At 36.9% G+C, this 15,652-nt stretch overlaps 1 long non-coding RNA gene across 1 annotated transcript in view; it reads right to left on the bottom strand.

Moving 5' to 3' along the window:
* Positions 1-8,091: 8,091 nt before the first annotated feature.
* Positions 8,092-15,652, bottom strand: part of LOC129649873 (uncharacterized) — a 181,900-nt gene continuing 174,339 nt past the window's right edge. Inside the window, exons 4-5 of the long non-coding RNA XR_008713340.1 lie at positions 13,541-13,614; positions 8,092-10,488 (exon numbers count right to left, since the gene is read on the bottom strand). This is a non-coding gene — a long non-coding RNA (uncharacterized LOC129649873). The remainder of the gene's footprint in view (positions 10,489-13,540; positions 13,615-15,652) is intronic.

Below are 15,652 nucleotides of genomic sequence, written 5' to 3'. Positions count from 1 at the left end.
AGTCTACAAGTAATAAATGCTGGAGAGGGTGTGGAGAAAAGGGAACCCTCTTCCACTGTTGGTGGGAATGCAAACTAGTACAGCCACTATGGAGAACAGTGTGGAGATGCCTTAAAAAACTGGAAATAGAACTGCCTTATGATCCAGCAATCCCACTGCTGGGCATATACACTGAGGAAACCAGAAGGGAAAGAGACATGTGTACCCCAATGTTCATCGCAGCACTGTTTCTAATAGCCAGGACATGGAAGCAACCTAGATGTCCATCAGCAGATGAATGGATAAGAAAGCAGTGGTACATATACACAATGGAGTATTACTCAGCCATTAAAAAGAATAAATTTGAATCAGTTCTAATGAGGTGGATGAAACTGGAGCCTATTATACAGAGTGGGATGATTTGGGAGAATGTTCCTACTTTTTAAAGACTATTTACACTTGAAACGCCATTGCTTAGATGGCACTATTTCCTAAAAATGATAACAAAAATAGACTTAAGCTCAGTAGCCAATCATTGGCTTCCCTATTTATCACTAAAAGAACATAATAAAATGTTTTTGTTCTATCTTACTTTTGATTCCTTGAAATATTTAAAGGGATTTGATCTCTAAATGATCAAATCACAATTATTCACTCATGAGCTTGAATTCGTTACTCTTTCATGTATAAAAGCAACAAATCATATTTTGCATAAAAACATTCTTAAAGTGAGTAGCTCTTCAGAGGTATTTCCATAAGACATGACATTTCTTCTGAAAGAAATGTCAAATAATTTTATTTTTGTTATTTTTAACTTTCTTTAAAATGAATTTGTTTGCAATTTAGAGATAATGTAAACTTTAAGCAGGATAATCCTAAGGAAGAAAACACTATGTATTTAGCAACATTATGGCAAAAATGTAACTTGCTAATGTATATACGATTGTATTTTATGCAGAAAAACCAAACATGCAGAAACTGATCAAGCATGCAGTTTATTTACTGAAGACTCTTCTTAAGATTAGTTGAATTTATTCATATGCAAGTGTTTTTTTAGATCCTAAAAAAAAAAAAACTGAATTTAAGTCTGGTTAATTTCTTTTTGTTGTTCAGTCACTAAGTTGTGTCCAACTCTTTGTGATCCCATGGAATGCAGCACACCAGGCTCCTCTGTTCTCCACTGTCTCTCAGAGTTTGTTTAACTTTATGTCCATTGAGTAGATGATGCTATCTATTATCTAGTTGGTTAATTTCTAGTATATGGGATAAACCTGTTTATAGTTAATTATTTAATTATATTCAAGTATAAAAATCACATGTTAAGTGTAACTTTTCAACCATGCAACAGTGGGGAATTACACACTTTTATTAAGACATACTTTATCAAGAAACAATTAGTTTGAAAATACAGAAACATCACCTTATAAACATTAGTAAGGCAATTAAACTACTGAGTTTAGTGCAAGGTTTAAAGATATTATTTTTTATTGCAGTCTCTAAAACATCAATCTCTTGCTTTATTATTATTAATATAAAATATGGTTATACTTTTAATGTCTTAAAATTTGTTTATGGTATAATGAGACATAACCTCTACTTTTACATAAAGAAAATCTAACTTCATGAGATATCATACATTTTATAGGATAAAGTAATTATTTGCAATTCTCTATTTTGTCTACATAATTTCCTTATTTTATAGTTTTCAATCTGTAAATGTAAATTTTACTTACTGTAACATCAAATGTGTTAGCATATGGCTTTCAACATTTTTTAATCACTGAGATGCCTCATCTTGGTGGGGAGTGAAGTCTTCTCTGGAATAGACTTCACTACTTCTTTCCCCCCCTGTATCCTTGAACATTCTTAATAAAGAAGAATTTGAGAAGTAAAAAGAAAGGTCAAAGGAGAGAGCCAAAGAGAATAAATAGACGAGAGGAGGAGGAAAGACAATTCTAATGATTAAGAATAAGAGTAGCCTCCTGCTTGTATGCGAAAGTTGATGAGTGATTAGGATTATGTGAGATTGGGATTCTGTGTATTACCTCAAGTGCAGCACAGAATTTCACTCAGTCCTAACGGTGCCCATGTAATACAGGTGTTGCTCTTCCCATTTTATAAAGAAAAAGACAAGGATTAGAGGGTTTGAAGTATTTCTCTGAGTTAAAAGACAGATTCATCTGTTTTCATGATTTTTATAAATATTTTGATGCTTATACTATTTCCAATCCCCCCTTATGGTAGATGGTCTGATTATTTGGGGTGGGTGTTGAAGGGAATTTAGATTCTAAAATTAGTAAGTATGAAAACACATGCACAAAAAAAAGTCAGCAATAATTTAATAACCTTGTAATTTCAGCAAGATAATCTTGACAGATAGAACCCTTTCTCTCATATCAACAGCATTAAAACAGGGATGATGCCTTTTAGGAAATCTGCTACTTACATTAAAGACGTGATACTGATAAAGAACTGGTTTGTCTACCTGCTCTAAAATGTTTTTATGAGTACATCAAACTAAAAGGAAATAGAAAATTTTCCTAAAGAATCTGAATAAAGTAGAATCATTTTATTGATGATTAATATGGCAATTATTATGTCACCTTGGATTGATTTCCTTACTCTTTATTTGAAAAAAGAAGGTTCAAAATGTATACTTCTTGGGCACTTGAAAAGATGCTCAACATTGCAAATTATTAGAGAAATGCAAATCAAAACTACAATGAGATACCATCTCACATCAGTAAGAATGGCCATCATCAAAAAGTCAACAAAAAATACGGTGCAGAGGATGTGGTGAAGAGGGAGCCCTACTATACTTTTGATGGAAATATAAAATTCATGCAGCCACTGCAGAAAACAGTATGGACATTATTTTAAAAACTAAAAATAGAGCTACCATATGACCCAGCAATCCCATTCCCGGGCATTTATCCAGAGAAAGCCATAATTTGAAAAGATACATACACCACAGTGTTCACTGCAGCACTATTTACAATAGTCAAGGCATGAAGGCAGCCCAGATCTCCACTGACAGAAGAACGGATGAAGAAGATGGTACATATATAAAATGAAATATTGGCCATTAAAAAGAATGAAATAATTTCATTTGCAGCAACATGGATAGACTTGGATATTATCTAAATGAAGTAGATCACAGAGAAAAACAAATAACCCATGATACTGCTTATATTTGTAATCTAAAAAAATGAAACAAATGAACTTATTTAGAAAAGAGGAGCAGACTCACTGATATAGAAAACAAACTTTTGGTTACCAAAGGGGAAAGGTGTGTGGTTACCAAAAGGGAAAGTTCAGATGAGGGATACATTGGGAGCTTGGATTTGACATATATACACTGCTAGATTTAAAACAGATATGCACAAGGACCTACTGAATAGCACAGGGAACTCTAATTAATATTTTGTAATAACCTAGATGAAAAAACGATCACCCCATAGATGGCAGCCCACCAGGATTCCCCGTCCCTGGGATTCTCCAGACAAGAACTCTGGAGTGGGTTGCCATTTCCTTCTCCAATGCATGAAAGTGAAAAGTGAAAGTGAAGTCACTCAGTTGTGTCTGACTCTTCGCGACCCCATGGACTGCAGCCTACCAGGCTCCTTCATCCATGGATTTTCCAGGCAAGAGTACTGGAGTGGGGTGCCATTGCCTTCTCCATTAAAAAGGAAAGATACATGTAAAAGTATAAAGGAATCACTTTGCTGTACACCTGAAACTAAGATAACACTGTTAATTAACCAACTATAACCCAATATGGGCTTCCCTGGTGGCTCAGAGGTTAAAGCATCTGCCTGGAATGCGGGAGACCTGGCTTCGATCCCTGGGTTGGGAAGATCCCCTGGAGAAGGAAATGGCAACCCACTCCAGTACTGTTGCCTGGAGAATCCCATGGAGGGAGGAGCCTGGTAGGCTACAGTCCATGGGGTCGCAAAGAGTGGGACACAACTGAGTGACTTCACTTTCAAAATACTCCAATATAATTAAAAAAAGCAACACCAAAAAACAATGTATACTTCTGGGAATATGGTATCTATGCAATGAATATCAGACATCATTAAAGTCATATGGGTATCTTCAGACGGCCCCAAATACATAGCATACAGCATAAACCTATGCTAAAAATACAGTTTTGGTCTCTAGAATTTCTTCCTTTCTCAACTGAAACAAAATTATAGACACTGTCAGGAAATCATCATTTTCCATATTAATTATCTTCAGGCAATACTGCATATAAATGTTTTAACAAACAGACCTGTGACTCCTTTTAGTTTTCCAGCTAAATCGGGGAAAGCAGGTGGTGAAGGATGTGGCAATTTAAAAAGCAAACCTCCTTCTGTGAATTGCTTCCTTTCAGGAGATCGTTCCCTCTCTGAGAATGTTTTCCCCTTATATTTAAATAGTATGAGGGTGACGTTTTGTAGCTCATTAATCACAGGTGACTACTTGCCAGAGTTTCCCCACAGGATGTCGTTGAGGCTCTGTTTACGTATAAAAAGCCTTAGTCTAAATCCATGCAAGTGATCAGAAGCAGGACAAGAGGGTGTCAGCAGGTCTCCAGGGTTTTTTGTTTTTGCTTTAAAACTTAAATACCTTGGCATTCAAGTAGCAATAATGTTCCCAACACCCCACTCTTGATTAAAAATGTACATTCCCTGGGGCTCATGGTCAAGATTTTAGATCCTTCAACTTTCCCTTAGGCATTGGAGTCAACTTGAGAGACTCTTTCTGGTGAGTTCAAAGACATCAGGCCAGAGGTGCTGTTTAAAGGAAAATAGAAAAAACCTTTTGACACTTTCATATCAGTTCTTTCTCTGTTTCATCAGTCAGAAGATTTTTCTCCATAGCTTTCTCTTTCCAGAATCTTCTCTCACTTCAACGTACACTGTTACCTATTCAGCGTGAACACTATTGTAGGAGTACACTGTAGGATGGGCTTCCCTGGTGGCTCAGTGGTAACGAATCTGCCTGCCAATGCAGGAGACACAGGCTCAATCCCTGGGTAGGGAAAATGGCAGTCCACTCCGGTACTCTTACCTGGAAAACCCCATGGACTGAGCAGCCTGGTGGGCTACGGTCCATAGGCGCTGCAAAGAGTTGGACACGACTTAGTGACTGAACAATAACATATTGTTATTGTTCACACATAGGAGCTTTATGTTTCTCCCACGTGATTTATATCACCTATGCTGGATCTGGGGTTTGATCTCATAGAATGTTACAGTCAAGAAAAATATTTTATAGATTTAAGGAAACACATTTATTTTCAGATTTAAAAAATGAGGCTAAGGAAAGTTAGGAATGATATGTATGACTCAGGAGTACAAACATCAGCTACTATACTTCTTCCTAGGTCACTGAGGTAAGAACCTTCCAAGGCCACTGCTGTGGTTCCTAGTTTTGCCAGATTAACTAGTCAGCTTGGATCCTCACATTCAAGTTGCAAAGTATATTCTGGTCTGCATAAAGGTCCCCATGAGCGTCTGGTTTTCAGGCCTACCACGAACAGAGAAGCTTAGTCTTAACATCTCTCAGACCAGAGACATAAAGATTCGGAAATTTCTTTGGATCCATGAAGGGTAGAGATGGAACTCTCCAGACTACCTAGAACCTATGGCTCTCAACCCTGGAAGTAATCACAGAATCGAGACAAAGCAGAAATCGTAGCCATGCTCTGAAGCCAAAGTAATTTTATTCTGTGCTAGTTCTGTGCCTGGTCAGGGGCTGTAATCTGACAAGTTCCTCAAGGTCTTGTCTGTCTCAGCATTTCTACATCTCTTCCAAATCATTTCTATTATAAATGGTTTAGAAAATGAAACTAAGAAGGTGTCTAAGATATATGGTGAAAATATGCGGTGAATATTGGTGGACAATACCACTGTTAATAATAATAAATGTTTATGAAACCAGCTCTGTGTCACTGTTCTAAATGCTCATATATTGCTGTTATTCAGTCACGAAGTCATGTCTGACTCTTTGCAACCCTCTGCACACAGCATGCAGGGCTTCCCTGTCCCTCATTATCCCCTGGAGTTTGCCCGAGTTCATGTCTCATGTATTAGCTACTTCAATAATTAAGATATCTATGAATTTTGCCTATTATCTTTTTTAATACTCCAAACAATCCAAGAATTATGCCCACTATAACAGGAGAGGGGTCAAATTTTAAGGGCACACAGCTAGTATGTAACAAGTTGATTTCCAAACATTAGTCTCTCTGACCCCAGCCTCTTTACTATCATTATTCGTGGTGGTTGTCCTTTGGTAGCTAAGTTGTGTTCAATTCTTTGTGACCCCGTGAACTGCAGGACATCAGGCTTCCCTGTCCTTCAGTATCTCCCGGAGTGTGCTCAAATTCATGCCCATTGAGTCAGTGATACTATCTAAAAATCACACCCTCTTATCACCTTCTCCTATTGCTTTCCATCTTTCTCAGCATCCAGGTCTCTTCCAAAGAGTTGGATCTTTGCATCAGGTGGTCAAGATACTGGAGCTTCAGCTTCAGCATCAGTCCTTCCAGTGAATATTCCTGGTTGATTTCCTTTAGGGTTGACAAGTTCTCCTTGCAGTCCAAGGGACTCTCAAGAGTTTTCTCCAGCACAACAGTTCAAAAGCACCAGTTCTTCAGTGCTCAGCCTTCCTTATGGTCCAACTCTCATACCCATACATAATTATTAGAAAAAACCATAGCTTCAACTATACCAATCTTTGTTGGCAAAGTAATGTCTCTGTTTTTTTAATTTAATATGTGGTATAGGTTTGTTATTGCTTTCCTTCCAATGAGCAAGTGTCTTTTAATTTTATGGCAGCAGTCAGCATCCGCATTGATTTTGGAGACCAAGAAAATAAAATCTGCCAGTTTCCTCTTTTTCTCCTTCAATTTTCCATAAATTGATGAGACCAGATGCTATGATCTTAGTTTTTTGAATGTTGAGCTTTAAGCCAGCTTTTTTACTCTCCTTTTTCATCCTCATCAAGAGGCTCTTTAGTTCCTTTTTGGTTTCTGTCATTAGAGTGTTATAATCTACATATCTGAGGTTGCTGATATTTCTCCCAGCAATCTTGATTCCAGCTTGTGAGTCAACCAGCCCAGCATTTTGCATGATGTACCCTGCATAGGAGTTAAATAAGCAGGGTGACAATATACAGCCTTGATAAAATTCTTTCTCAATTTTGAGCCAGTCAGTTATTCCATGTAAGGTTTTAACTGTTGCTTTTGATCTGCACACAGGTGTCTCATGAGATAAGTAAGGTTGTCTAGTATTCCTATCTCTCTAAGAATTTTCCATAGTTTGTTGTGATCCACAGAAAGGCTTTGAAGTAGACACTTTCTGGAATCTGCTTGCTTTCACTATGATCCAATGTTGGCATCATGTTGTCGGCAATTTGATTTCTGGTTTCTCTGCCTTTTCAAACCTTGTACATGTAAAAGTTCTCAGTTCACATACTGTTGAAGCCTAGCTTGAAGAATTTTGAGTATAACTTTACTAGCATGTGAAATGAAAACAATTGTCCGATAATTTGAACATTCTTTGGCATTGTCTTTCTTTAGGAGTGGAATGAAAATGGATCTTTTCCAGTCTTGTGGCCATGGCTGAGTTTTCCAAATTTGCTGACATATTGAGTGCAGCACTTTAACATCATTTGCCCTCATTCATAAAATTTACTAAACACATACTTGTTAAGCATCTGCTCTGCTAATGAGGGAATGAAACATCTGTTGCAAGGGCCTCAGTAGCTTCTAGATATGGGCTGAGTCAAACATTTTCGTTACCCTGATAGAATTAGAAGAGACGAACAGGTATTGGACATGAGAGGAATGCCCCCAAAAGAGCCAGTAACCACTCAGTGAAACGACTGAATTACATTAAGAGACATCCATATTTAAATATATGTGGAATACTGCCATTTGCATACATGTTCAGTCACTCTTTCACGTCCTACTCTTTGCAACCCCATGGATTGTAACCCGTCTGGCTCCTCTGTTCATGGAATTTTCCAGGCAAGAACACTGGAGTGGGTTGCCACTTCCTATACCAGGGGATCTTTATATTGTAATTGAAACTATTGTAAAACAAAATTCACAGTCAAAAAGAGCATTTTATTATTGGATTTTGCTGGACCTCTTCTTTAAAGGAGAGTAAAATGAACAGTCAGTGTTAGAATCTAATTACAAAATATTGTCTTTTTCCAGAAGGAACAAAGGAATTTGCAGGGAGTAAATTTCCTATAATTGGGTATAATAAAAGGCAAAGAGAATTATTAGAATACTTTATGACTTTGGGATGATATATATCTGGAGAATATGATTTTATATAAAAAATGTATCATGTTTTTCATCCATCATTATAAGGCACATGCAATATAATATTTTTATATTCAGAATAGCAAATGCAATCTCTTCATTGATTTATTTTTAATCATATGTTTGACAAGATAGAATAAGTACTTTGAAACTGATATTAAAAAAGCATACTGACTTTTAATTGGCATTTTTCTGTATATTTAACATTTACATTTTGGCCCTTAGAAATGTGCATAAAATCAACCTGAGAAGAGGAAAATTAACAATAAGGTAGTCTTTACATAACACAGTGAGAATTCTGTTAACATAAATTAGGATCCAAATTATATACTGACCTAGAAGTTTTGGCATTAATTTTATATATTCACTCATTCAACATATTTTTTATGGATGATCTCCAATGATCAGGCATTTTACTACAGTGAGCAGAGACAGGTCCCTATTCACAGAGTGTCCAGCCTATGCAAATATAAAACATTAGCCTAATTTTCTTTCCTTAACAATATATATGCTTGTCTGTGTATGTATACGTAAGTATTAGTACATTTAATTGTTTTATGTTTGTAGTGGATGTTTTAAGCTGAAACTGCAATCAAACCTTGGTTGAACAGAGAACTATTCTTTCTTCACCCCTAGTACAGTGTGCTTTTGCATGAGTTGATGTGTAAAGGGTTTTAGTTTCCTAACTAAGGTAAAATAGAAGAACAGTCCTAAATGCCTTGAGCTAGAATATAAGGTAAGAGATGGGCCTGGACAGATGCAAATGGGCAATATCTTGAATAACCATATGAAAGTAAGTAAAACATGGTGAGGACTGCAAGGAGATCCAACCAGTCCATCCCTAAAGGAGATCGGTCCTGGGTGTTCATTGGAAGGACTGATGTTGAAGCTGAAACTCCAATACTTTGGCCACCTGATGCAAAGAGCTGACTCATTGGAAAAGACCCTGATGCTGGGAAAGATTGAGGGCAGGAGAAGAAGGGGACGACAGATGATGAGATGGTTGGATGGCATCACTGACTCAATGCACATGAGTTTGGGAAGGTTCTGGGAGTTTGGTGATGGACAGGGAGCCTTGTGTGCTGCAGCTCATGGGGTCGCAAAGAGTCGGACATGACTGAGCGACTGAACTGAACTGAACTGAAACCATGGCGAACAGCTGAGACTTGATCTGAAAGCAATAGTGAACTACCTGGATTTTTAATGGGGGGTTTTCTCTATCAGATTGAATTTTTAGAAAGACTATACTGCAGATTAAGCATACAATAGGAAAGAAAAGTCTTTGAGACATGGAAAGCCAGCTTTAGAAAAAAGTTTTGAGGCAATGGGGAAATAGAATAAGCCCAAGTACTCACAACACCTAGTAACAGACATTTTCAGATACACAACCTTATATTCAAAAAATGCTAAACTACTTAATATATCTCTACTTTCTAATGGTTTACAACAGCATACTCAATGAATTAATTTTTGTTATTATGGAAAAAAGATGTTCATATAAGCACATTTTCATGGTTTTGTAGAAGGTCTTGTAGGTCATCTTAGAACTGCTCAACTTCAGCTTCTTCGGCATTAGAGATTGGGGCATAGACTTGGATTACTGTGATACTGAATGGTTTGCCTTGGAAACAGAGATCATTCTGTCATTTTGAGACTGCATGAAGTACTGCATTTTGGACTCTTTTGTTGACTATGAGGGCTACTCCAATTCTTCTAAGGGATTGTTGCCCAGAGGAGTAGATATAATAGTCATCCAAATTAAATTTGCCCACTCCAGTCAATTTTAGTTCACTGATTGAACTCTTGCCATTTGCCATCTCCTGTTTGACCACTTCCAATTTACCTTGATTCATGGACGTAACATTCCAGGTTCCTATGCAATATTGTTCTTTACAGTACTGGACTTTACTTCCATTACCAGTCACATCCACAACTGGGCATTGTTTTCGCTCTGGCTCTCTGTCTCTTCATTCTGGAGTTCCTTCTCCACTCTTTTCCAGTAGTGTATTTGGCACCTACTGACCTGGGGAATTCATCCTTAAGTGTCATATTTTTTGCCTTTTCATACTGTTCATGGAGTTCCCAAGGCAAGAATCCTGAATGGTTTGCCATTCCCTTCTTCACTGGACCACATTTTGTCAGAAGAGTTTTGCCAAGAGAACTCACTGGTCACAGCAAACACCCTTTTCCAACAGAAAAAGAAATGATGCAACACAGGGACATTAGCAGACAGTCAATTCCAAACTCAGTTTGATTATATTCTTTGTAGCCAAATATGGATAAATTCTATACAGTCAGCAAAAAAAAAAAAAAAAAAAAGACTGGGTGCTTACTGTGGTTCAGATCAAGAACTTCTTATTGCAAATCCAGACTTAAATTGAAGAAAGTAGGGAAAACCACTCGACCATCCAGGTATGACCTAAATCAAATCCATTATGATTATAGGGTAGAAGTGACAAACAGATTCAAATGATTAGATCTGACAGAGTGCCTGAAGAAATATAGATGGAGGTTCATGATATTGTACAAGAGGCAGTGATCAAGACCATCCCCAAGAAAAAGAAATGCAAAAAAGGCAAAATGACTGTCTGAGGAGGCTTTATAAATACCTGAGAAAAGAAGATAGGCCAAAGTGAAAGGAGAAAGGGAAAGATATGCCCATCTGAATGTAGAGTTCCAAAGAATAGCAAGGAGAGATAAGAAAGCCTTCCTCAGTGGTCAATGCAAATAAAAAGAGGAAAACAATCAAATGGGAAGAACTAGAGATCTCTTCAAGAAAAATAGAGATACCAAGGGAATATTTCATGCAAAGATGGGCACAATAAAAAACAGAAATGGGATGGACCTAACAGAAGTAGATGATACTAAGAAAAGATGGCAAGAACATACAGAAGAACTATACATAAAAGATCTTCATGACCCAGATAACCATTCACCTAGAGCCAGACATCCAGGAGTCTGAGGTGTGCCTTAGGAAGCATCACAACGAACAAAGCTAATGGAGGTGATGGAATTCCAGCTGGGCTATTTCAAGTTCTAAAAGATGATGCTGTGAAACTGCTGCACTCAATATGCAAGCAACTTTGGAAAAGACAGCTGTGGCCACAGGACTGGAAAAAGTCAGTTTTCATTCCAGTCTCAAAGAAAGGTAATATGAAAGAATGGTCAAACTATCACACAATTGCACTCATCTCACACGCTAGTAAAGTAATGCTCAAACTTCTCCAAGCCAGGCTACAATACTACATGAACCAAGAAATTCCAGATATCCAAGATGGATTTAGAAAAGGCAGAGGAACAAGAGATCAAATTGCCAACATCCACTGGATCATAGAACAAGCAAGATAATTCCAGAAAAATATCTACTTCTCCTTTATTGACTATGCCAAAGCCTCTGACTGTGTGGATCAGAGGAAACTGTGGAAAATTCTTCAAGAGATGGGAATGCCTGACCACCTGACATGCCTCCTGAGAAATCTGTATGCAGGTTAAGAAGCAACAGTTAGAACTGGACATGAAACAACAGACTGGTTCCAAATGGGGAAAGGAGTATGTCAAGGCTGTATATTGTCACCCTGCTTATTTAACTTCTATGCAGAGTACATTATAAGAAATGCGCGGCTGAATGAAGCACAAGCTGGAATCAAGATTGCAGGAAGAAATATCAATAACCTCAGATATGCAGATGACACCACCCTTATGGCAGAAAGTGAAGAAGAACTAAAGAGCTTCTTGATGAAAGTGAAAGAGGAGAGTGAAAAAGTTGGCTTCAAACTCAACATTCAAAAAACTAATACCATGACATCCGGTCACATCACTTCATGGCAAATAGATGGGGAAACAAAGGAAACAATGAGGGACATTATTTTCTTGGACTCCAAAATCACTGCAGATGGTGACTGCAGCCATGAAATTTAAAATGTTTGCTTTTTGGAAGAAAAGCTATGACCAAACTAGACAGTATATTAAAAAGCAGAGACATTACTTGGCCAACCAAGTTCCGTCTAGTCAAAGCTATGGTTTTTCCAGGTGTCATGTATGCATGTGAGTGTTGGACCATAAAGAAAGCCCAATGCCAAAGAATTGATGCTTTTGAACTGTGGTGTTGGAGGAGATTCTTGAGAGTCCCTTGGACTGTAAGCAGATCCAACCAGTCCATCCTAAAGGAGATCAGTCCTGGGTATTCATTGGAAGGACTGATGTTGAAGCTGAAACTCCAATACTTTGGCCACCTGATGTGAAGAACTGACTCATCTGAAAAGACCCTGATGCTGGGAAAGACTGAAGGCAGGAGGAGAAGGGGACGCCAGAGGATAAGATGGTTGGATGGCATCACTGACTCCATGGACATGAGTTTGGGTAATCTCTGGGAGGTGGTGATTGACAGGGAGGCCTGGCGTGCTGCAGTCCATGGGGTCACAAAGAGTTGGACATGACAGTGACTGAACTGAACTGATGTTTTTGTAGGTTCTATAATGGTTAGGTTCTATTTACTACTAGATCGAGGCATTGATTCAGAGATCTGCATATTACCACAGTATCATTGCTTGGTTACTTTCAAATGGTTATTTCAACTAAGATTTCCTTTTATTGTAACTGAAACTTCTTAGAGTAGATTCTTATGTTTGAGGTATACCTGATTATCAGTAGAGGTGGAGTGATACGAAATAACATTTTTTGCAACCAGATCATTGATTGGATATTATCCCATTTGCTCAATTCACACTACTTTTCAAAATAGATAAAACAGAACGTCAAACAACATTTTGAATAGTTTACTTTTTCATATCAAATATATTATTATTAAAACTGTATTCTCAGTCTTCTGAAGGTTCACTCTATTAATTGACATTTAGATAAGAGTGTCGCTTATGCTGTAACCATTATGAGCTGTATCTTAAAATGAATTAATAATATGGTTTTCATTTTCCTTGTTTAAGCATCAAAAAAGTTCTCCTGCTACTTCTATCTGATTATACAAAAGAGCACAATGACCTACATTTAAAGAACTTTCTCTGTTCTAAGGATTGCAGCCTTCAATGATACAATTCAGCAAGTTCTACATGACACTTTATAAGATATGTCACAGCCAATATATCATACTGAAGATTTTTCATGGTTATTATTAAATCCCCTAAAACCATTGACTCATGCTGTCCTTGATGCAATAAACTTCTTGTTCCTTAAAAATTCACTATATGTGTGCAGTAAAACAAAATTATGCTTGCAACTTACATTTCAATCTTTAACAATGAAAAGCATTTTTCCTTCAAGTTCAGTGCATCTGTTTATTATTCAACTCCTCTCTTCTGAAGCTCAAAAACAAACAAAAAAAATACCAGTAAATAAAAATGTAAAGTTGGTCCTTTTCTATAACTTGTCTATACAAATTTTTAGTCATAGTATAATATGTGCTATTATTTTCCTAGGAAATGAATTGGAAGGAAATAAACCTTGGGGTAACTCAAGAAACCTTGGAGTAACCTAACCCCAAAACAAACTAGAAAAAAAATCTTTCCTGTCCTAAATATTTAATTACTGCCCATGAGAAATACTTTTGAGGAAACAAGAAATGGATATAGCATGAGGCAGAGTTACTTGTTTTGCTAGTGGCATTAAGAAGAGACTGGTCCTATAGATTTGAATATCAGAAAAAGAGAGAGCTTATTTTTCAAGCAGTAGCAGTCACATCTTCTGATCTCTAAATTCATTTTTAACATACATGTGTTAGGTATCTAAAATATTGGTCATCCATCAATTTATCCAGATTGCTTTGACCTTAGTGCTTCTCCATGCAACACAGAGCTTTAAATGTCCCTTCGCATGGATCCTCACATGTGTAGAAATGGCAAAACTCTATTTTGCTGATCTGTCTCCAATTCTGGCTCTGACATTACGTAATCTAGCCTACTTGAACTTTAAGCCTTAGATTTCTCAGGTATGTGCAAATGGTTTTTGCTGAATAATATCAGATAACATCAGCAAAGTATGTATGCGCATAAAGTATATGGACATAATAACAATTACACTGTCAACAATTCACCTTCCCACTGATTTCCAGTGTACAATAAACAAAATGAATCACTGCTTAGTTTTACAACTCTAGAGCTCCACTGATTCTTCTTAATGAGTTTTAAAAAATATTTAACAAGTTGACCGATAATGTGAATGAATATTACAAGGGAATGATGTTATATTTAAAAATAAAAAGTTTTCACTGTTGCAAATGAAGACTAATCAAAAATGTAAATAAGTCATTCCTGCAAGTGTGATCTAACTATGCAATACTATCATCTGATTTACAAAATAACTTGATTTGTCACAATACAAAGATAAAAACTAAAATTGATCAGTGCCATCTTTGTCTGCAAATCAACTAAGTACTTGCACTTCCATTAACTCATTTAATCTTAACAAGAACTATTTGAACTATCAACTATTGCTTCTATGTAAAACAAGATGAAAGGTTAGGAAGTTTTAGCAATTTGAGGAATATACACATTTTAATTAACACAAATGGAACAATAATTATGATATATTTGAATCTGAAAGCCCATGTACTCTCACACTTTATGCTCCTATTCAATAGCAGAGATATGAAAATATACAGTCTATTATAAATACACTAGATAAAAGCAATAACCCTTTTTTTGAGTAAGAATACCAAATGAATACGAATGTCATCACTACAGCCCAAAATACAGTAGTCTTAAAAAGTAAGTAGGACATATTCATTTCACATCCTTTTTTTATTATCCAGATAACATTAATTTGGAGAAGGAAATGGCAACCTATTACAGATTTCTTGCCTGGAGAATCTCACAGACAGAGGAACCTGGCGGGCTACAGTCTATGAGGTTGCAAAGAGTCAGGCACGACTGAGTGACTAACAGGCACAGAGACATCATTAATTACAAACTATGTGAAAGCTTCATTTCTAAAATTTTCATATGAGATAGAGTGTTAACTCTAACATAATTGGTTCCAAACTAACCCTCCAACTACAATAACTATAACCTTAACAAAGTAAATAAGGCAATTGTTTTGTTTTCAGTCATTAGCCACAAGGTTGCTCCCCATGATTATGATTTACGGCAGAAGGGTAACACACCAGGTGAGTCTCCCGTTCATCCTGGCTTTCTGCATGAAGCTACTTTCTGGATCACAGGTAAGGGCCACAAAGCACAAGCAGAACACAGTGAATGCACTGAGTTGACGTGGAGAGTGGAGTTGATACTGCTACTAAAGCAACAGCCCACACACAGAGAAGACCTTGCATAGCCAAAAAATAATAGTAATGAGAGAGAAAGAAGAAGGGAAAAAAAAAAAAAAAGGAAGGAGGGAGGA

This window comes from Bubalus kerabau, chromosome 4 (assembly GCF_029407905.1).
Source record: "Bubalus kerabau isolate K-KA32 ecotype Philippines breed swamp buffalo chromosome 4, PCC_UOA_SB_1v2, whole genome shotgun sequence".
Classification (NCBI taxonomy): Eukaryota; Metazoa; Chordata; class Mammalia; order Artiodactyla; family Bovidae; genus Bubalus; species Bubalus kerabau.
The sequence above is the reverse complement of the archived record's forward strand: the minus strand, read 5'-3'. Positions and strand labels throughout refer to the sequence as shown.